Genomic DNA, 22200 nt, shown 5'->3' with positions numbered 1-22200 from the left:
GGAAATCAAATAAATGACGGGGGGAGGGCAGGAGGGAGGTCCAAAACATTAGACTAGAGGGCCAGTTGGAAAGAAAGTGAGGTCACAGGAGAGAAACAAGTTTGGAAACATACCACAGTCCAAAAAAGTTGGGAGACAATGTCCTAAAATAATGAATCAATTAAGAAGAAATAATATTTCCTTTTATTTTTCAGGAAAGAAATATATAAGGTCAAGATTTGATTTCTTCACCCTGTTCTTTTTTTGTACAATTTTTATACATTTTATTTTCATAAAGTAATTCACAATAGTTCATTACAATTAATATCCAAACACCCACCCAACCAGCGAGCATCTTCCCACCACAATGAGAGGAAAGTGTTTAAAGGCTGTTGTATTTCTTTCTGGGGCCATTTAAGTTCATTTATATAAGAATACAAGTAAGTATGTTAAAACCAAACACACGTGTGTTACTTTAGGTACATCAGTGGGCTAGAGTATAAGAGGTCACATTTGCGACAACGTGCTCCAGGAAATTCTGTGTTGGTCAAACTGATTCTTTTTTATTTTATTTTTTACTCAGTCTCACCTCACCTGGTTAGGTGAAGAGAGAGATCTTTACAAAACTGATTCGAATTAAAAAGAATGTAATGAAAAGGATACTTCACCACTAGAGATTTCCCCTGAAATCCTGTAACAATATAGTCTATGAATATAAGTTTCGGACAAATTCAAGTTGAGGCACATTCTAAAAACTCTTACGCAGTCAGTATTTCTCAGAACTACCGACATCATGAAACACAATATAAAGAGTAAGAAATAGCCTCACGCCAGAAGGAACCAAAGAGACATAAAGACTAACTGCTATGTGGTATCCTAAAGTTGTAGCTCAGATAATCAAAGAACTTTAGTGAAAATACTCATGGATCTAAGAACACCTAGAATTTAATTAATGAAAAAAAGTTCCGTGCAGGTGAAATGAAGCAAGTTTTACCTCATGTCCAAATTTTTTTTCAGAATATGAGGCATATTATTATAACACTTTTAATGGATGGTAAGTAATTCACTCTACAGCACATATCTAAAGGGATCTTATAATGGATTATATTATTTGGGAAATTTTGAGAAGAAAAAGAGCTATGCTGAGTAACCCATCTGGATACTGAATGATAGAAGCCCCAGAACAGAAAATTAGAGAACTGATAATACTGAAAGTCTTAATATAGGTTCCTGCAGCAGCTTCTTGTCTGCATGTTTCTTAACACCCTAAAGAAGGGGCTGGTCTTTAGCATCCACTCAACCAGAGATATCATTTTGTATCATCAGCCCTGCAGGCACCTATAAAATACTGAGCAAAATGGAATCATAATGACTAAGAGGCACCAAAACACTGTAACATACTTGAACCCGCCACTGAATTTCGAGTACCCAGCACAAGTCTTTGCACAAGTAGGTGCTGAGACATCCAAGAATAAATGAGTGAACAAGCTTAAATCATAGGCCCTTTCAGAATGAATGCCCTCTGCATAATTACTGCCACAAATTACATTAATGGATTTTTAAAATTCTACTGTAACCATTAAAATACACTTTATATGCATCAACTATACAAAGTAATTGGCTTTGAATTCACCCCAAATATTGTTCACCAGTTATAACAGAGTAGCAACTAGGCCTAGATTTTTTTTTAATTTTTATTAGTGAGACACCATGAGGTACAGTTGTAGACTTACAAATTTTTGTGCTTGGGTTTCAATTATACAATGATCAAATACCCATCCCTCCACCAGTGCCCATTTCCCACCACCACGGATCCCAGTATCCTTCCCACCCCACCCCATCCCCACCATCCCACCCTGCCTCTGTGACAGGGCATTCCCTTAAGTTCTCTCTCTCCTTTTGGGTGTTGTGGTTTGCAAAAGAGGGCCTAGATTTTTTTTTTTAAAAAGGACCTGACATCTTAGTCAAGTCTCACAAGTGGTCGCTCTAACAGAAAACTTGGCCTCTATGCCAAGTTCTACATCTATACCAAAGAGACATAATTAACCAAAATAAACTAGAAAGGATTATCCCAAAGAAAACAGATCATGCTCATCAATAGGATTTTTATACTTCCCTATTAAAGAAATGTCATAAGAAAATAAATCCCTCTAAATTGATAATTAGATGACTACCTATCATTTTAAATAGAAGGTAGAATATATTTGATTAAAAAGAAAAACTAAACAAAAATACATTACTTAGTAGGATATTATGAGACTATGGAGAAAGAGTCATTCTTGAAAATTATAATTTGCTCCATGGGAAATATACACATATTTCATACATACGGTGTCTGCCATGAAGTCAATGTTTATCTTATTTTATAACTAATTTTGACCTGTTTCTAGAAAATCTGATGAGACTTGGAAATGGTGATAAGATTCTTGAGCTCCTGAAGAGCCTGAATAGTCTGGCCCAGTGGGTGAATCTGGACTACCAGCTTGCATATGAAGGAAGTCCACCATAGTCATAGCCATAAGCATGAAACAAGAATGGTTGGGTCATGAAAATGACAATAATCCTAAATGTCCCCCAAATTCACTGGCCTTTTGTTAAATTAATAAGAATATTTCAAACCATTACAAGACTCATAAAGAAAAACTTCCAAAAACCTAAATCAGAAATGGGAGGGGAAATGTGACAGCAGAAACCACAGAAATTCAGAGAATCAGCAGGGATTGCTTTGAAAAGTTTTATGCCACAAAACTGGAAAGCTTAGTATCAATGAATAAATTATTGAAGTCCTATGACATTCCAATGCTTAACCAATAGGAAATAGAGCGCTTGAATAGGTCAAACACGATCAAGAAAATCAAAATGGTAATCAAAAGTCTTTCCCAAAGTAAAACCCCAGGCCCAGGTGGGTTTACTAGGGAGCACTGTGGGTTGTGGTCCAATACCTAGATCCTCAAAAAAAGGGGGAGGGAGGGAGAGGAGGAGGAAAAGGAGGAAGCAGCATCAGCCTGTTGCTGGAAACATCACAATGGTTTTATATGCCCTCAAGTCATTATGCTGAGACTAAGGCTACTCTCACCACAGAAGTATTTTTCAGGTACCAGTGAAGGTCCCCCAAACACAGATGCTTCCCCACACCTGCCTTGTAGGATCAAAATACGGAGAAGCTCTCCATTACTATTATGCTGGCAAATAGGTTCTTCTTTAGTATTGAGTTTGAAACAGATTTCTCCTGGAGCAGTTTTATAAACTGTAACCAGGGCAATAAAACTCAATCAAAGATGTCACCAGTTCTTCACTTCCTTGGCAGAGACTGATCTTTATTCTTAGCAACATTTTCATTGAGCAGGCCTTTACATCTTTTTTTTCCACCAGATAAAGTAACTGATGCAGCTACTTTTCTTCATTCTTACTCCAGCCAGCTATTTTTTAACCACGTTTGTGCTATTTTCTCTAGGTAGAGGGATGCTGTCCTCGAGATAACTAAAACCTGGTGAGTCAAATCAGCAAAACCCATAATCTTACAAAACCCAAAGCCACATAAGGGCCCCATCTTATAAAGCTGGCATATGTCACAGACATCAAAAGGCTACAATGTAGGTTGATTCTCTGGTAACCTTGAACTTAAAATTTTCTAGAAATCTGGCCAATACTATGTTTCTCTAATAGCAGGCACACCCCTTATTGGTGCTCAGTGATACTTTCCATATGAGTAGCCGTTTCAGTGCACAAAGATCCTATATTGGAGGTTTTCTTTTCATATCAATATTCTGGAAGGAAAACTACTCTCCACACTCCATCTTCCGCATCCTCAACACCTAACTTGAGAGCAAGGCATAAGTTGGATTTTAGCCTCCCTGCATCCCTTGATTTGGTCTCTCAGGGTTATTGAATAGCACACAAATCTCTTTTTAATACTGGAACAACATTTATTCTTCCACTCATTCAATACATACTTCAGGCAAGGCACTCAGGCTTGTGGAAAATTTTAAAGTGAAAAAAGGGTATGTTTCCTCTAAAAAAAGGTCTTGATTCTCAGTGAATGTCAAGAATGTTTTGAATATGATGCTAACCTAAATATATCAGGAGGTATTTTAAAAAGGTAAAATATGTTTATTTGAAATTAAAGAAATGCAATTTGTGTACACAGATCCATGTTGAAAATCTAAAATGATCATACAAGAGGAACAAGTCAAAAATTTTAATGGAAGAGAAAGAGAAAGATAAATGCAAAAGAAACAAGCTGACTACTGTTCAACTATTTGGGGCGATATATAATTGTTTATTTGTATAATAACTGATTGAGTCAATACTAAATTGTAATACTAAATTTACAACTCAATGATTGTAGTAATGAAAGTTTTACAACCATGAGATCTAAGACAATTATTTGCTTGGTCACTGTCACTGTCACTGTCCTCTCGTTGTTCATCAATTTGCTCAAGAGGGGCCAGTAATGCCTCCATTGTGACAATTGTTACTGTGTTTGACATATCATATATGTCACGGGTAGCTTGCCAGGCTTTCCCAAGAGGGTAAGATACTCTCGGTAGCTTGCCAGGCTCTCCGAGAGAGACAGAGGAATTGAACTCGGATCGGCCATGTTGGCCAATTGCAAAGCAAATGCCCTACTGCTGTGCTATTACTGCAGCCCATTTGCTTGGTAGTTTCTTAAAACAGTTGCTTTTGGCTTCATTCAAAGATCTTTGGCCCAGTTTTTAAAAACAGAAATAACACCATTCCCTGGCCCTGTTTTCAAATGGCTTAACAAATGTCAACTTTTTATACTACTAAAATAAAATGTGTCTTGTGCTGGTGAACATTCTGATTTCACTGGAGTATAGGAAGAGTCATGGATGATTGATCATCTGCATGACTAGTTAGGAAAAGGTCATGTATTAAAGCAATTTTAAATGGAAATGTTTTGCCAACACTGAGCTTTCCCACTCTGAGGTTGAGGATACAGATATTTTGATGGTGAACAGGAAGGACTAGTTTGCATTGAGGGTAGGGGGAATCTTGAGGCATAGACATTAGTCAGGGAGCAAGTGGAGTGTTATTGCACAAACATTCATTTCCACCAACCAAAGAAATATTATATATCCCATATCCATTAACCTCAAACCTGGCTGCCTTTTCTAAGAAATTAAAATGGAAATCGATTGAACACGTGCGACTTCCAAGTAAAATTTCAGAGCTATTTTATGGTTGTAGCATATGCACTTGAATCTTTACCACAATATCCCAGACTGGGACAGCTTTTCCATTCTGATCCCAGACTAACAATAACTAGAATCAAAACTGCCAAGTAATAATGAATACTAAGAATAATAAATATTCCTTTATTTATATAACCTAATCAGATTTGGGGATTATTAGTGGAGCATAACTTATTCCGAGTCACTAACATGGAAAGCTAATGTACTTAAAGTAAAAAGCAAAAAGGTTTTAAACTAGACAAAGATAGTATGAATAGAAAAAGGCAGAGACAACTATGATCACAATAACAAAAAAATTTAATCTAATATTCACTTTAGTATTTTTGCTAAACATTGCATTAACCACATCTCATTTCATCTTCATTGCTATAACTAACCACATGTTTAATACCAAAGCATGAGCCCTTGCCCATTTTTTTTTCCTGAACCACCAGTAAAGCCTGGTGATTTTATGTGCATGGAGGGTTAATTCAGCAGATTCCGGGTTCCCCTTACCCTGCATATCCTCCCCCGCAAAAAAAGGTTTGCATAACTTGCCATTGGCTGGTTGCTGGGAGATGAAATTGTGCCCTTAAAATATCCTTCTTGTTAAGTGTCCTGTATGACTAAGATATTGGGTCATAGAGTAGCATTTTGATGAAATATTTTCTGCTACCAATGTCATTTCTATTGAATTTCCAATTTTACCTTGGGAACTAGGAGTTTGTGTAACTGAGATCAATCAGGCTGGTGTTTCATTCATATGTGACTGACCTCCAATAAAAACCGAGGATGCCATGGTTCAGGTGAGCTTCCCTAGCAGACAGTACTTTGCATATGCCATCATACATTATTATTCAGGAAACAAGCACATTTATACAAAAACTTTCTAAAACTTGCGTCTGGTTTCCCTCTTGTGTCTTTTCCTTGGCTGATTATAATCTGTATCCTTTTACTTCAGAAAGCCAAAGGCAAGAGTATGATAATTTTCCCAAGTTCTTTCAGAAACTTTGACACTAATGGTGGTCTTAGAGACTCCTGATATGGCACAGCAAATGAGACAGGTGAGTTTCCAAGAGGAACCCAAGCTTTAAACCTAGGTAATTTAAAATGGTGACTCAAGAACAGAAACATGGGTGCCAGGCGAAATCAGTGAGCTGAAAATGGAGATGAAAAGGCAAGTGGAAGAAGGAGGTTAATCTCAGTGGTTGACCTCTTTCACTTGACTCTGATATCCACTTAGAAATGGGAAATGAGAAATACGCAACTGGCCTTTATGACAAAAGACCATAATGAGAAGAGCATTAAAGGTTGAAACCGTAAGAATGAATGAAAATGCTGAGGAAATGTTTGGAGGAAAGGAATAGTGAGGAGTGGGGCCCAAACTGTATCAAATGCAACTCGGTTGCCTAAGGAGGAAAAACATGAGAAGGAACTTTTACCTATTTACAGTTAATCAAAAGGAATGGTTTGTTTTCTTTTATATAAATGTTATTAGACCAGTCCGTCTACTGATAATACAAAAGAAAAGTGCTAAAGATTTTTGTGTATGTGTGCAAAGCATATATATGTACATATACATATTAGTACTAAGCATATCAATGCCACTGATTTCCCCATAAATGTTCATTTATAAGTGCATTTAAAATTTTTTCATGAACGAAAGTATTCAGAAAAGACTTTAATAAAAAAAATTGTCATCATATGGAGCTGGAGTACAGTAGTTGAGTGCTTTCCTTGCATGCTGCTGACCTGTGTTCCATCCCCAGTACCCCAGACAGTCCTTCAAGTCTTCCAGGAGTTATCCCTGAGTACAGAGCCAGGAGTAAACTCTGAGTTTCACTGGGTATGGTCCCAAAACAAACAAAAAAGATTATTGTTTACAAATAAACTGGGGCAGAGAGAAGTACCAGGCTCTCTTTACTCCTTTGGATACCAATGAGTCTGAACAGCGCTTTTTTCATGTTGCAATTGTTTGATCCAAACATTTCAGGACAATGCTAAAAGTCATCAAAGTAACACATTATTTCCTACTTTTCTGAATTTTCTTGAAACAGTACACAGAATTGGAGATATCATCCTCAAGCCTCCCTTTTTTTTATGCAACTGCTTTCTCCAGGTATGACTGTCTCAATGGCCCTTTCAGTTGTTCTTTTTCTGTGGAAGAATGCCATTTGGAGTGGCAGTGGCTTTGTTAAATACTGTTGCTGCTGGGGCAGGAAAGATAGTATAAGAGGTAAGGACTTGCCCTGCATACAGCAAGTCGGCACTTGCTGCAATCCTGGGTTGGATCCCTGATGAGCTCTGCCAGGAGTGATCCCTGAACACACAGCCAGAAATGAAAACCACTGGTACGGTGAGAAAACAAAAACAAAAATTAAATAATAATAACAATTTTGCTATAGAAGTCAAGGGTTGTGGCTCACTTCCCCCATTTCATCTAAAGTTACAGCTCTATGGGCTGGAGATAACACAGTGAGGAGGGCGTTTTCCTTGCAGGAGGCCAACCCGGGGTTAGATTCCTCTGTCCCTCTCGGAAAGCCTGCCAAGCTACCGAGAGTATCCTGCCCGCAAGGCAGGCCTGGCAAGCTCCCCATGGCATATTCTATATGCTAAAAACAGTAACAACAAATCTCACAATGGAGACATTACCGATGCCCACTCGAGCAAATCGATGAACAATGGGAGATCAGTGCTACAGTGCTATAGCTCTGGAGTTCTGTGCCATACATGCTTCTTACTGAACCATCAGTAGAATACTGAATCTCTCTTTCATTTTTTAGCTCTACCCTTTTTCCACACACACACAAAAATACCACATAGCTTCTCCTTTAAAAATTGATTATTCTAAGGCTTCTTTATTAGACAGTAAATACGAAGGGAAACAAAGTTGGACCTAAAGTCAGTCTTACTCTAGTATGCGCCCTAAAATGGAGAATTCCATTCCATCATTTAAGATTCAAATTGATAAGAAAATCATCCAAGTGTAACTTTCGGACTGGTGTCTCAAAAGCTCCCCCATGTGTGTACATGAAATATAACTCATCATAGGAAAAAGGTGGAAATCGGGAATGAGGAAGGGGACCAAATTTCAGCTCTCATGTATGTGCTAAGATATAAGAACATGTTTTATAGTTATTACTTGTGCCATGTTTAAAATCCAAAATGAAATTAAAAGTTTTCCATATAAATTTTGGCATTAACAAATGAAGTAGACTGTATAAAAAACATTTATTTTTCTTTAACAGGTATGGAAAAGGGATAAAAATAACTGAATTTATTCTAAGTATTAGTCCGCTCAAAAAAGAAAGTATAAGCCATCTGAGCATAACACAAGCAACTGATTTGTACATTGCAGCCCAAGAAAGGAATTAAGTAAAAATACCCCAAAACATTTGTTTTAATTTCCAGAACATATTTGTCTAGTGGAAATGTTTTCAGATTTCCCTTTTTTTCTCATTTATCTTTCCTTTAGAGAAAAATTAACTCTAGCTAAGACAGATCTGTAAAGAAGCTACTCCTGGAAAAAGAAGACTTCTAAAATTTTAAAACAAAGTCTAGCAAAGATTTTCTGTTCTGATCTCCATTTGTATGAAGAAAGTACGAAATAAACTTAGAAATGAAAGATTTAAGTCTAAAGGGATGAAAGAAAAAGAGACCCTGTTCTCGTCATCTCTGTTCTAATAATTCTTCATTGTCACCATGTTCTCCCTCCATATTTAATAATAGTAGCAAACAATGAACAAAAAAACCACTGGCCCTTAGTGTTTCTAATACCAAAAGTAATAAGCATTTAATCTATGCCTGATATGTTTTTAGTACATTACTTACTAAGGATCCTTTGAGGTTATATCAGATTCTCTATTTAAAAGATATAGAAACTGAGGCACAGAAAAAATAAAGTATCTATCCCAGAAATCTTAGTAAGTGGCAGAGCCACTCTAATATTCACCCTAGCAGTCTAATGAGAAAGAAAAATCCTTAAGCTCAAGTAACTACATCAGCTACAAGTAGAGCTTTTTAAAATTCAGAGGGCATCAGCTATAGAATTCATCCTTATTCACTGAGCAGCATAAAATAAAACCAACAACAATTAAAACAGAAGTAGTTCTGATTTAAAAGAAAAATTATAACAACCCGCTCAAAAGGAAAACAGTTCTCCTATTAGTGGAACAAAATTAAGGGATACAATTTTGTGTAAATCATCAAAATAGAGGACTGATTCTTCAGTATTCTGACTGAAATAATGTTTATCTGTAACTAGAAATTGTTCTTATCTATTCATTAAGGCAATCTTCTTCTAAACAACTATCAATGAGTTTATTTCCCAAATAGTAAAACCAGATTTCTTAAGGGGAGGGAGGATTTTTCAGTCTCATGACTTATGCAAATTAATGCAAACTTCCTAAAAACACCAGCAATTGCCCAATTCCCAAATGCAATGGAATGTTTTCTTATCTTACCTAACATCTTGTTTTTGCATCCTCCCAAGTACTCCCTGTCTTGGCTTCCATGACATCACTCTCTTGGCTCTCTCACTCCTGTTCTTTCTCTCCTTCATTTTAGCTGGTTCCTCTTCATAAATTTGCTTTTTAAAAATTGGTACTTGCAATTTTTAATTTTTTAAATATTTTAATTTTTCTCATACCTCACAACACTAATATTCCAAGAGTAGCACACTACATTTGTTTGGGTTTAAAGTAGAAGGCAACCAATCTTATAGGGAAATATATTTTTACAGATATATACATACATATATATTAGCACTGCACTGTCCTCCCATTGTTCATTGATTTGCTCAAGCAAACACCAGTAATGTCTCCATTGTGAGATCTTGTTTGATGATTCCCTAGCCAACATGGCCTAATGTTGTTACTTTTTTGGAGTATCAAATACACCACAGGGAGCTTGCCAGGCTCTGCCATGCAGGCAGGATACTCTCGGTAGCTTGCTGGGCTCTCTGAGAGGAATGGAGGAATCAAACCCGGATCAGCCGCATGCAAGGCAAACCCACTACCCACTGTGTTATCACTCCAGTCCATATATATACATATACATATACATATACATATACATATACATATACATATACATATACGTATACGTATACGTATACATATAGGTATACATATAAGCATAAGAGACTCAATCTTTAACAACATGTTAGTAATCCCTTATAGAAGGGCTTAATGGCCCCTGGGTGAAATGCAACAATCTTCACACAATTTCCTCTAAGAAAACTTTTTTGGATCATTTTCAGTGGTTTGTTCATAACAAAGAATACAAAATAAATTATTTCACTTCACCTTTGGCACAGGGGTTGGGGTCTGGGATTGAAATATCCTAAATATGATGGTGGAAAGGTGTAATGGTGGTGGGATTGGTGTTTGAACGTTAAATTAAATCAAATGTTGTAAACTACTTTATAAAAATAATTTTTTTAAAAAAATGGTACTCGCAGACCTCTATTCTTGTTACGGCTTTTCCACTCCCAATTCCACTCACTGATTAAGTGAGCATATTCACAGCTTCCACTAATACACAGAGGTTGATATCTGATTCCCCAAACTGAGGTTTCCACACTAGTTCCTGTAAACTTCACACTGTCCATTGCAAAACCTTACACTTCAAATTTCCATATATCATCAAAAATCCTATTCCCCAACCATATTCCTTATCTTGTTTGACGATTCCCTAGCCAACATGGCCGCCTAATCTGAAATATCTCATGAGCTAAACAGGAAGGTTTTTAATCTCTATAACTTTTACTGCTGAAATTGTTCTTGATTATTCTCCTCTCACTTTCTTCTCATGAAACCTTCAAGAATCCACTGCAGGATCACGTTTCTCTCCTAAAACACTGTCTTACACTGGTAGTACTTTACAAGAAAAAAATCTCTAACCCCATCAAAAAATGGGGAGAAGAAATGAACAGAAACTTCCTCAAAAAAGAAATTCAAATGGCCAAAAGGCACTGTCACTGTCACTGTCTCTGTTCTCCTGTCATTCGTTGATTTTCTCGAGCAGGCCCAGTAATTTCTCCATTGTGACACTTGTTACTGTGTTTGGCATATCAAATATGTCACGGGTAGCTTCTGAGAAGGGCGGAGGAATCGAACTTGGGTTGGCACACATCAATAAGAACAAGAACAATCAGTGCTGGCTTTGATGTGGGGAGAAAGGGACTCTCATTCATTGTTGGTGGGAATGCCTACTGATCCAGACTTTTTGGAAAACAATATGGACATTCCTCCAAAAACTAGAAACTGAACTACCATATGACCCAGCAATACCACTCCCGGAAATATATCCCGGAGAAAAGAAAGAAAGAAAGAAAGAAAGAAAGAAAGAAAGAAAGAAAGAAAGAACAGAAATGACATCTGCATATGTATGTTTATTGCAGCACTGTTCACAGTGGCCAGAATCTGAAAAAAACACAAGTGTCTGAGAGCAGATAACTGGTTAAAGAAACTCTGGTACATCTACACAATGGAATATTATACAGCTGTTAGAAGAGTTGAAATCATGAAATTCGCATATAAGTGGATAGACATGGAGAGTATCATGCTAAGTGAAAATAGTCAGAAAGAGGGGGACAGACATAGAATGACTCCATTCGTTTGTGGAATATAAAGTAGCATAATAGGAGACTAACACATAAGGACAGTAAAGATAAGGGCCAGAAGGGTCACACCATAGATTGGAAACTGGCCCCACATGCTAGGAGAAAAGGCAGTTGGGATGGAGAAGGAAACAGTAAGTAAATGATGTGTGGAGGGATAGCCCTGGATGGGAGATGTGTACTGAAAGTAGACGCAAGGACCAAACACGAAGGCCTCTGAGTATCTGTATTGCAAACCATAATGCCCCAAATTAGAGAGTAAGAAGAATGATACCTGCCACAGAAGCAGGGAGTAGAGTAGGGGTGGCGGGTGGGACACTGAAACAATGGTGGTGGAAAATGTGCACTGGTGGAGGGATGGGTGTTAGAGCAGTGTGTGACTGAAACATAATCACGAGAGTTTGTAACTATCTCACAGTGATCCAATAAAACTTCTTAAAAAATAAATAAAAAATAAAACATTGTCTTAGATTAGGTCCCACCAGAGCTAAATGCTAACATAAAAACTCAAGTGTAGTTAAGATGCAAACCCAGGAAGCAAAGTAGGAGGTACTGTGTGTTAGCACCATGCTGTAATCAACTGAGTTAACTGTCAAGGATTACTGTGTGTAATAGATCAGATAATAGATGTGAGAAACCAGGACTTGATACCACTGGAGATGTCTGGGAAATCTACTTCCTCTTGCAAACTTCTAGTTACTGAGACATGTGACTCTACTTGTCCAGAGCAGTTACTGCTGAGGGAATATGAGAGGAGCACTGGTAAGACTTGTCACAAAAGCCACCCAAGGCTCCTAGAGTTTTAGGTTAAATCCAAATGCTGCTGTACAGTCTACTAAGATGTTCCATGATCTGTCCTTGTCATTGTCCAGCCTACATGACCAAACTGTCTCATGTTCTGTCTTACCAATCTACCATTAGTTCCCATAACAAAAAACTTTGTCCTTAATATTCTGTCTTCTCAAAATATCCACATCAGCCTTCAACCCTGTTTTCATACAGTATAAAGGTTTTTGACAAGATATAACTCACGGAGTCTCAATCCCAAGCTCTCAAGTCTTTGCCCTCAATTCTTTTTTTTCTTTATATATTTTTAAGATAATACTTTGTATTATTATATTTCATGTAGTCTTAAAATATACTATATTCATTTACAAATCCACTGTGCAATCACCCATGATGCTCCATCCCTGATCCATCTCATGCAATCTCTGATCTAACTTTCTTCCCCTCCACCAATCCCACCTCCATTGTCTGTTGATTGATATAATTTTTTTCATCTTTTGGGGTCACACCCAGTAATGCACTGGGGTTAACCTTGGCTCATGCACTCAGGAATTACTCCTGGTGGTGCTCAAGGGACCATATGGGATGCTGGGAGTTGAATCCAGGTCGGCCTCGTGCAAGGCAAACACCCTAGCTGCTGTGCTATCGTCCAGCCATGATTGATATAATTTGCTGCATATTTCTACCTCCCTTAGCAGCCACTCACAAATTCCTGCCCCTCCACCTATGCTTCAATGCCATTTACAGACAGTCTAATTATTCCCTATTCCCTAACCCCTCCCCACCACATGACACAGTCTGTGATCCAATATCCAAGGTTTATTATTCATAGATGATGTCCACACCCTTAATTTTTTTCTTTATATATCACAGATAAGTAAGAATATTCTGTATTTGTCCTTCTTCCTCTGGCTAATTTGGCTCAGCCTAATACCCTCCAATTCCAACAAAGTTGCCACAAACTGCAGGATTTTATTTTTTTCTGGTGGCTGCAAAGTATCCTGTTGTGTACATATAATACAACTCCTTTATCGATTCATCTGTTGGTGGAAATTTGGGTTGCTTTCATATCCTGGATATTGCACTAAGCGTTTTTGCCCTCAATTCTTTACCCTCACATTGGGTGTTTCCAAGGGCAGCATTCTCCACCTTCTATCTGTGTCAATTATTAAACTACTGATCCATATGACCAAACCCACCAGAGCGGGAACTTCTGACAAGTAAAGATTTTGCTTGATTTATTGCTTCCCAGCACCAAGTTCAATTCAAGAAGAGAAAAATTATACTACAGGAAAGCCACAATACTAATTTCTGAAAGATCATGAATCATACAGAATAAGTCATATAATTATAATTATTATGGGGCAAAAAGCACCCTAGACCAAAAGGAAACACTGGAGAGTGGAGGGAATAGCAATCACCCTTCTAGTGATACTTTATAGAAATAAAATTGATAATGAGGAATATTTTTATTTACATAGGAGCTATGTATCATGGCTCATCTTCAGCTTTTATGCATAATGCCTCTTTATTGGCACCAATTTCTTTAAATAAAATCTAATGAAATGACAGGAAGTCCCTAAAAGAAAATCCTCTACACATTTACTCCTGGATTTTTTTTTGAGACATTTCTTTCTGTGATATTGGTCTCTTTCATGTGAGTTGCCTTAGGATAGAAACCACTTTAGGGACACACCTCTAGAAACAAAAATGCAAGCAAGGGCATTACCAACCTTAGACCTATGTCACAGAACCTTCCAGGCTCTGCATTAATGCCCCCACCTGAAGGTCCCTGCAAAGGCTATCTCACAGTTTCAGTGCTGAACAAAAAGTCAATGCAGAAAAGTAGTCTTGCTCATAAACTTTCCCATTTACTATAAATAACTTGTTCATATGCACTTGTTTATATGCAAATGTTTCTAAAGCTGAAATGATTAAAGTTCGGGAGTGCTTTTTCATTTGGGGGAGGCAGGTGTTGCTTCGCTTTGTTTTGGTTTCTGTTGGTTTATTTCAGGCAAGAGAGGATGAAAAGGAAAAGGTAATGAACTATTTCTGGGGCTGTTGACTTCGTCATATTTGACTCTTCTGAACATCAGTGTGAAACTAAACATATTGTAGGTATCTTTGATCTGAGACCCTGTTGTTTGAGAATTTGCAATTCATTGATCTGTCACCAAGTCTGATGGAAACTAAACTCAATCCATGTGAACATGATTTCTACTTTTATTCTCTTGCCCCTCCTTGTCCTTATAAGTTTCATAATAGGAAAAATAACAGAATGGATCTTCCTTGGTTTTTTGTTGTTGGTGATGGTGGTGCTGGTGCTGTTGTTCTTATTCTTGCTTTTCATATTTCCCACAATAATTGATTTATTGGAAATAATTGAAGACTCTATTTTGGTAGTTGTTTTTAAGAAATATTGTATTGTTTGTTGTTATAACAGCGTCAGTGCTAATTCTTTTGGTGTAGACATTAGAGCATTGCCACCACCACTGTAGCACCGCACTGTAGCACTGTCCTCCTGTTGTTCATTGATTTGCTTGAGCCGGCACCAGTAACATCTCACAACAAGTTGTAAGACTTATTACTGTTTTGGGCATATTGAATAGTCACGAGGAGCTTGCCAGGCTTTGCCGTGCAGGTGAGATACTCTTAGTAGCTTGCCGGGCTCTTGGAGAGGGGCAGACGAATTGAACCCGGGTCGGTCATGTCGACCATGGCAAATGCCTTTCCCACTGTGCTATTGCTCCAGCCCAGTAAATAGTATCAAGTACAAAATGATTCACTTAATTCAACTGAAGCACTGCTGCTGTCTTACCTTCACTTCTACATATGAGCACAGCAAAATTTTAACAGGGCATTTGTTTATCTGTAAATAAATATCAAAGTTCATGTTTATATTCAACAGTGATTCGTTCAAATTTACTATAAACTACACATAATTTCAAATCTATCGAATTTAAACACTGGTCACTTCTCAGCTGGACAAGTTCCACATATATCTCTCTTTACCTTACTCATATCCACTTTCTACTCTACCCCAGCCCATGAGAATTCAATCAATCCTCCCTTGATTTTTTTTTTTTTGGGGGGGGGGGGGAAGGATTCTTTTGTTTGGGAGGCCATATCCAACAGTGCTGAGTGTTTACTCTGGGCTTTGCACTGCTGGAGTTCAAGAGATGCCAGATCAATAGTACCGTGGGGAGGGCATTTGCTTTGCAAATGGACCCAGGTTCAATCCCCAATATCCCATATGGTCCCACAAGCACTGCCAAGATTAATTCCTGAGTGCAGAGCCAGAAATAACCACCGAACATCACCAGGTGTGACCCAAAAAGCCAAAAATGTTAAAAATATGTTTTTTTTTTAAAAACGGGATGCCAGGGATTGAACCCAGGTCAGCCATGTACAAGGCCCTATGTACTGTACTGCTGCTCCAGCCCCTACCTCCTTTCCTTAAATTGAAAAAAGGAAAAAGGCTTGGAGAGACAGTACACTGGGGAAGGCCAAGCAGGCAGCCAACCACCACAAGAGTTTTTAAATTGCCTCCATCACCTTATTTTGAATTTTGCTCTAATCAACACATTCAGATTCTTTAATCTGAGGTGACAGGATTATACAAATATAGTAACAATGCAATCTGTTACTGCAGAAAGCAAAGAAGGAATCTTGGAACACCCTGCTCATAAGTCAGGCCTGCTGTTTATATTTTATTTCATATTTTCAGACCCTCAGTAGGCAGCCAAGGAGTTGCTATTCAAAATGTTTTTGCTGACCTCATAAGAAACAATGTAAACAGACTTTCTGCCCAATGACGCAACCAGTGTTTGAGTGCTTTTATATTTTGTGATATTTTTGTGTATGTTGCTTCCAATTCCTTGGATTGGTGAGCAGAGATTTGCTTTGATGTAAAGTGATACTAATCTTTATAGGTAAAAGATTGTTTCATCTGGTTCCCCTCCACTGATTAAGAATAACAGAAAGCCAAAAGGTAATGTGTGTATGTGGGAGAGGGGTGCAGAAAGGTCCACTGGCCTGGACTACAATTCATTGCACTCCATGGTACTCTCTCCCTGGTTTCATGATCAATTTATTCCATGAGGAAAATTTTCCCTTTAAAGTTTTGGACTGCTTTATCAATCAATGCTCAGTAGATAAGAGCAACTAATAATTCAACAAATATCCACTAAAGAATTCTAAGCAGTCAGCTATAACTTTTCTACGAGTGTTTACTTCTGAACTTATTTTAATCTTAAAATTTTATGGACAAAAGGCAGGATAGGATTTCTATCTGCATTTTATCATTCAATCAATTATAATATTGAGGTTTTCTAATTTACCTATAAGAGCAGATCTATTAAAGTACTAGAATAAAATGTAAATTTGTAATAGTAAGCTCAGTGTCCTTTCTCCATCTTTCCCTCAGCTTAAACAAAATTCCACTTTATAATAGTGGTGGAAAGAGATTCTACTAACATAGATACTTTGTTCTATCCTACTAAAAGAGATACTCTATTCTATAATAAACTATGGTCTATTACATCCATGGATAAACATAGATCTTTCCTAAGACATCTAAAACTGTGTTAAAAGGGTTGCTATATGTGATTTTTTCTGGGGGGAGGGTTAATAATTCTAGTTAAGAGTGACTTAATCATATCATTTTTATATATCTGAAATGATAATGCATCCCAATGAAATGATCTGATATTTCTTTTTCCAGTAACTTAAGGTGTACCTTATTGTAATCCATATTTGTCAAGCTTAAAATTCAGTAGCTTACATAATTAAATTCTTTACTTTTCTCACAAATCTTCAATACTGGCATGACTCTGTAGTCACAGCTCATGTCTACTCTAAATAGCATCAACTTGGACACTAGAATAGGACCAGAGGATTTACTTCTAAGATAGACCTTATATACGATGGTTACTGACTTATCTCTATATGATTCTTTCCCACTTCCCTGTCTAAGATTGCAGCTAATTCAAGGTACTTCAGTCAATTGGCCTGCTTCTCTCACAGGCTACGCCTGGCTCTTTGTTAGCTGAAAATGTTTACCCTTCCAAAAGTTCCTCCCCTATAGCTAGGATTGCATGAGGGACTCTCTAAAACCGGTTCATTTAAAGAAATGCTAGACAACTATTTTAGGGGGATAATAGTGTGCATCCTTTCTGTAGGCAGAGAAAAAAAACTAACCCGAGGGATTTATAATAGATAGGAGCAATGTAAAATCAGATAGAGACTGACCTTTTCCAACATTACAGCAAACTCCTAGTTGTTTTACTGTTTTCCCAGTTCTGCTGGTTTCCAGTCATTAACGAACCACATTAGTCTTTTGAAAATAAAACTCATTCACATTTCCAAGGAAATGTTAGCCTGTACTTCCATTATTTGCATCACTTTCCTCTATTTTCTTTACAAATTCAATTGACTGATCCATAAAATTGGTTATCAGCACTGAAAAGTTCCCTGAAACTATTTCAATCTGGGGCTCTCTCAGAGAGCCTATTTCTCTTTCAGAGAGGTTATTTCTCTTTCAGAAATAGCCCCATTTCTTTATGACAAAGATAATTCTCAAAATGCAAAAACAAAAATAATTACCACCAACTGAGAGGAAACAGTACCATTCCAGGCCTGAGGTCAGATAGTCACTATTCAGAACTTAAGCAGGCACCAGAAGAGCCAGCGTTTCCATAATCTTCCCCTACATGGTTTCTGACTTGTTTCCTCTTGCTTGACATAAACCTCCAGTCCTTTATCGACCTGACACATTCTCAATGAACCTGAAACCTGCTCTAGAAGCTCCATCGAAAATGTACAGGGAAGGAAAGAGAGTAGAGAAGTAAGGTGCTTGTCTTGTATGTGATCAATCCTGGTTCAATCTCCTGCACCACATATAGTCTCTCAAGCATAGGGGTTACTCCTAAGCACAGAGTAAGAAATAGGCCCTGAGCAACAGTGAGTGTGCAGCCAAAACAAAGAGAAATTTAATCTACAAACAATAAATCATAAAATATCACATACTATAACCAAATGATCAAAATTGTTTATAACTTTGTGTCCCTTCTCTTCAGTCGCCCAAATTCTAAGAATTCTCTGGCGTTCAGCAAGCAAAACTGGATTACCTTAAACCTTTTAGTTTGTGGTATGTAACAACCCCTATGTGGTTGAGAACACCTTCTTACTTCTTTTTGGTTTGACTGGACCAAGAAAAAGCCTTGTGAACACTTTAAACTGATAGGTGCGCCTATAATGGTCAATGAAGAAAGTTCATTGTATATTCCTCAACAATACATGCCCTTCATTCCACATCATAAATATGTACACTTTTTAGTGAAATACAGATATTCACTAAAAAGTGTACATATTTAGACTATAAAACCCTGCTCCCAGAAGAAAACAGCACAGTCTCCTGGCTCCACACCTGGCTGTCCTCACCAGGGCCCCTTGGAGGAGGATGGGTTGAGTTTCCCTCCACACCCCGAGCAGAGGCCCGGCAGCTGAAGTTCCCACCACAGCCATGCTTAAGACCACTCTCCACACGTTCGGATGAGCCTCACACATGAAGGAACTGGCAGAGAAACCCAGGTGTACAGGACCCGGCGTGTAGATCTCTAAGCCTGCTCGGATTGGGACTGGGGACTCCTCCACCCAGATCCCCCATCTTCCAGTATGTAGGCATTACACCCACCAACTGCCCCCGGTGCTGTGTAATCTCATGAACGGCCAAGACCCAGAGACTATAAAACCCTGCTCCCGGAAGCATCTTATTATCTAGTTCTTACTCTGGAGAACCTGGCAGGCTACCAAAAGTATCCTGCCCACACAGCAGAGTCTGGCAAACTCCCCGTGGCGTATTCAATATGCCAAAAACCAGTAACAATGATGAGTCTCATTCTCCTGACCCTGAAAGAGCTTCGAATGTGGCACTTTTTAAAATCTCAGGGCTAGGATGAAGGGGACGTTACTGGGGCCTGCTTGAGGCAATCGATGAACAACAGGATGACAGTGATAAAGACATATACAACTATTAAGCCTCCCTAACTCTAATCCCTAATCAAATTAGACTCCCAGTTCTCTTCTTTGAAGCTATTTCTATCGTTTGTGTTGGTCATATATGCATCTCAACTGAATTTTTTTTCTTGACAATAAAGTACCTCTTTTCTATTCAGTTGTTACTACAATTTTTGGAGGACAACATACACAAACAAACACACATACACACAAAAACTTCCCATCACCATCTCATCTTATAATTTCCTGTTTAACATGATATATTTTGCTTACTCATTTATTGCCAATCTCTCCTTGTACCGCAATAGCTTTTTGAAGCTTTTTTTTTGTCTTATTTACTATTGGACCTAGAATAGTAGCTGGCGCATATCTATACTTACATATGAATTTTGAAAAAATCCAAATGAATTTTTGACCCAACCTGTAGCTTCTCCCACATGGTGATAATAAAAACTTCCTCAGCTCACTGTTCTGCTCTGATAGGAGAATGCTGCAGATATGAATTTTTTTATGTTTTTTTTAAAGTATGTATTAGTTTCCTTAATACACACACTTAGTGGTACAAAACAATGAAAGTTTATCTTATGGAGGTCAGTAGACCAACAAGAATCTTAACAAACTAATATAAGGTGTAAACAGGAACAGGTTTATTGGGGAGGAGGTTTCAGGTTTGCTCATTCAAGCTGTTATAGGTAATCCACATTCCTTAACATTCAGTCTCTTCCTTCCTTTTCAAACCATTAAGGTCACCTCCCTCTGACTATTCATCCTTGGTCCCATTTCCTTCTGTCTCCCTTTTGATTATACTGGATCCACTCAGATAACACAGATAACACAAAATAGACTTTACCTATTTTAAGATGATCTGATTTGGGAGCACAAATTCTGCAACATTCATCACTCTTTCTCCTGTAACCCTAACATATTTATACATGATGGAGATAAAGATGTGGGACTCCTTTAGGGAGAAGGGGAGAGAACTCATCATCTAACCAAATGTAAAATTTCACAACATTCAAGGTACATTATTATTTTAATTAAAATGACTAACACCAAGATACCTTGAATTTGTGCTAAAGGTGTTTTGATTGCTTTTCTTCTTGAAAGAAATGACATAAATTGTCACTTGTATACTTTGAGCAAATCAGAATTGAAATAATGCTATCTATAATTTAAATCTTCAATTTCATTTTGGGGGTTTGTGATAACAATTTGTAGAGACAAGCCAGTTATGAACCTGAACTTAGTTTTTTGATTTAGAGTTTTGTACTTTCCTTCAAAAAATAGCATTCAGAAGTACATCATCTTTACTTTTATTTGGTTTGAAAAGCAATTATTGTAGTTAAATTTTTCTTATGGACTCCTTCAGGTGTGTCTCATTCATACTTATATCTCTGGTTCTAAGAAATTTGTCTAGTAGAAATAATCTCTTTCTCTCTCTTTCTCTCTCTCTCTCTGTCTGTATCCTCTCTTCCTGCTTCTGTCCCTTCCCAATAAACCCAGTGCCTCAAACATAAAAAGCATGAGCTATACACCACCCATATCCCTAGACCCTGTAAATATTTTTAATTAATGAGTGAATTTATTATAGATGCACATTGGAACTTTTTCAGATTACTGACACATGGTTATAAATTCCTCTCCTTTATTTTCCAGACTTCTGTTAGTCTCACCTCAAGAATCCTGACACCAAAATGAAGTTGACCTATGCCTGTCCTCTGAAAGGTCACTAAAATCTCTCTTTAAAGCAACTTCTTTCAATGGGTAACCACTGTCTCTAATTTATGTTCCCAACTACCATTCTCACTATCAAATATTTCTCTTTAAATTTCCCTATGAAAGATTTTGAACTTCATATTCAAGAAGTGAAAAACTGCAACTTCTTTAACCAATACTTTCTCCATGGTAGTTGATGACTGATTTCAGCCCCACTTCCCCAGGCTTTTGCCAAAGTTTGTAGGAAATATTTGGGATTAAAGGTACATTTACAGTGAAGCCTAAAGAGCCGAAATAATTTATTCAAGATGACACACTGAGGTAATATCAGAAACAGGACTGGTAACTTCTCATAACTTCCAGCTATTAAATAACTAATTTAATTGTGATAACTAAACACCCTACACTACACTTGATCTTAGCCAAAAGGCCGAGAAGCGACCCTATTTACATTGCTGTTTTTAATGACGTTTCAGGCTTACAGAATTCCCGCCTCCAATCCCACTACCCCCTGTCTTCATCCCTCCACCACTGACCACAGATTCCTTCAGACTCCCCAACCTGATTGCTTGACAGCTAAAGTTTTCCATTTAGTTGTTGTAGTTACGATCCTAGGTAACAGTAGTGTTGGTCCAATACTACTGTAAGCATGACTCTTGGGTTTTTAGAGTCGGGGAAGAGTTTCACACACATATACCAACACAGAGGGGTGTTCTTTGCACACAATAATATGATTTTGAATTTCCTGGCTTATGTCATGGAGGTTAGTGGATAACATGCCATCAGATATATTCCAATAAATCAAGGGAATATACAAATCTCAGAGCCTGATTTTGTGGGGCTCAGTTTCAAACCGATTTAAACCTCCTCAGGATGGATGTTTCA

General features: G+C 37.7%; 1 pseudogene; it reads right to left on the bottom strand.

The window, feature by feature from the left end:
• Positions 1-21607: 21607 nt before the first annotated feature.
• Positions 21608-21757, bottom strand: LOC130021460 (uncharacterized; annotated as a pseudogene).
• Between the last annotated feature and the right edge of the window lie 443 nt (positions 21758-22200).

The sequence above is a fragment of the Sorex fumeus genome, unplaced genomic scaffold (assembly GCF_029834395.1).
Source record: "Sorex fumeus unplaced genomic scaffold, SorFum_2.1 ptg000015l, whole genome shotgun sequence".
Taxonomy (NCBI): Eukaryota; Metazoa; Chordata; class Mammalia; order Eulipotyphla; family Soricidae; genus Sorex; species Sorex fumeus.
This window is presented reverse-complemented; position numbering and strand designations above follow the sequence as displayed.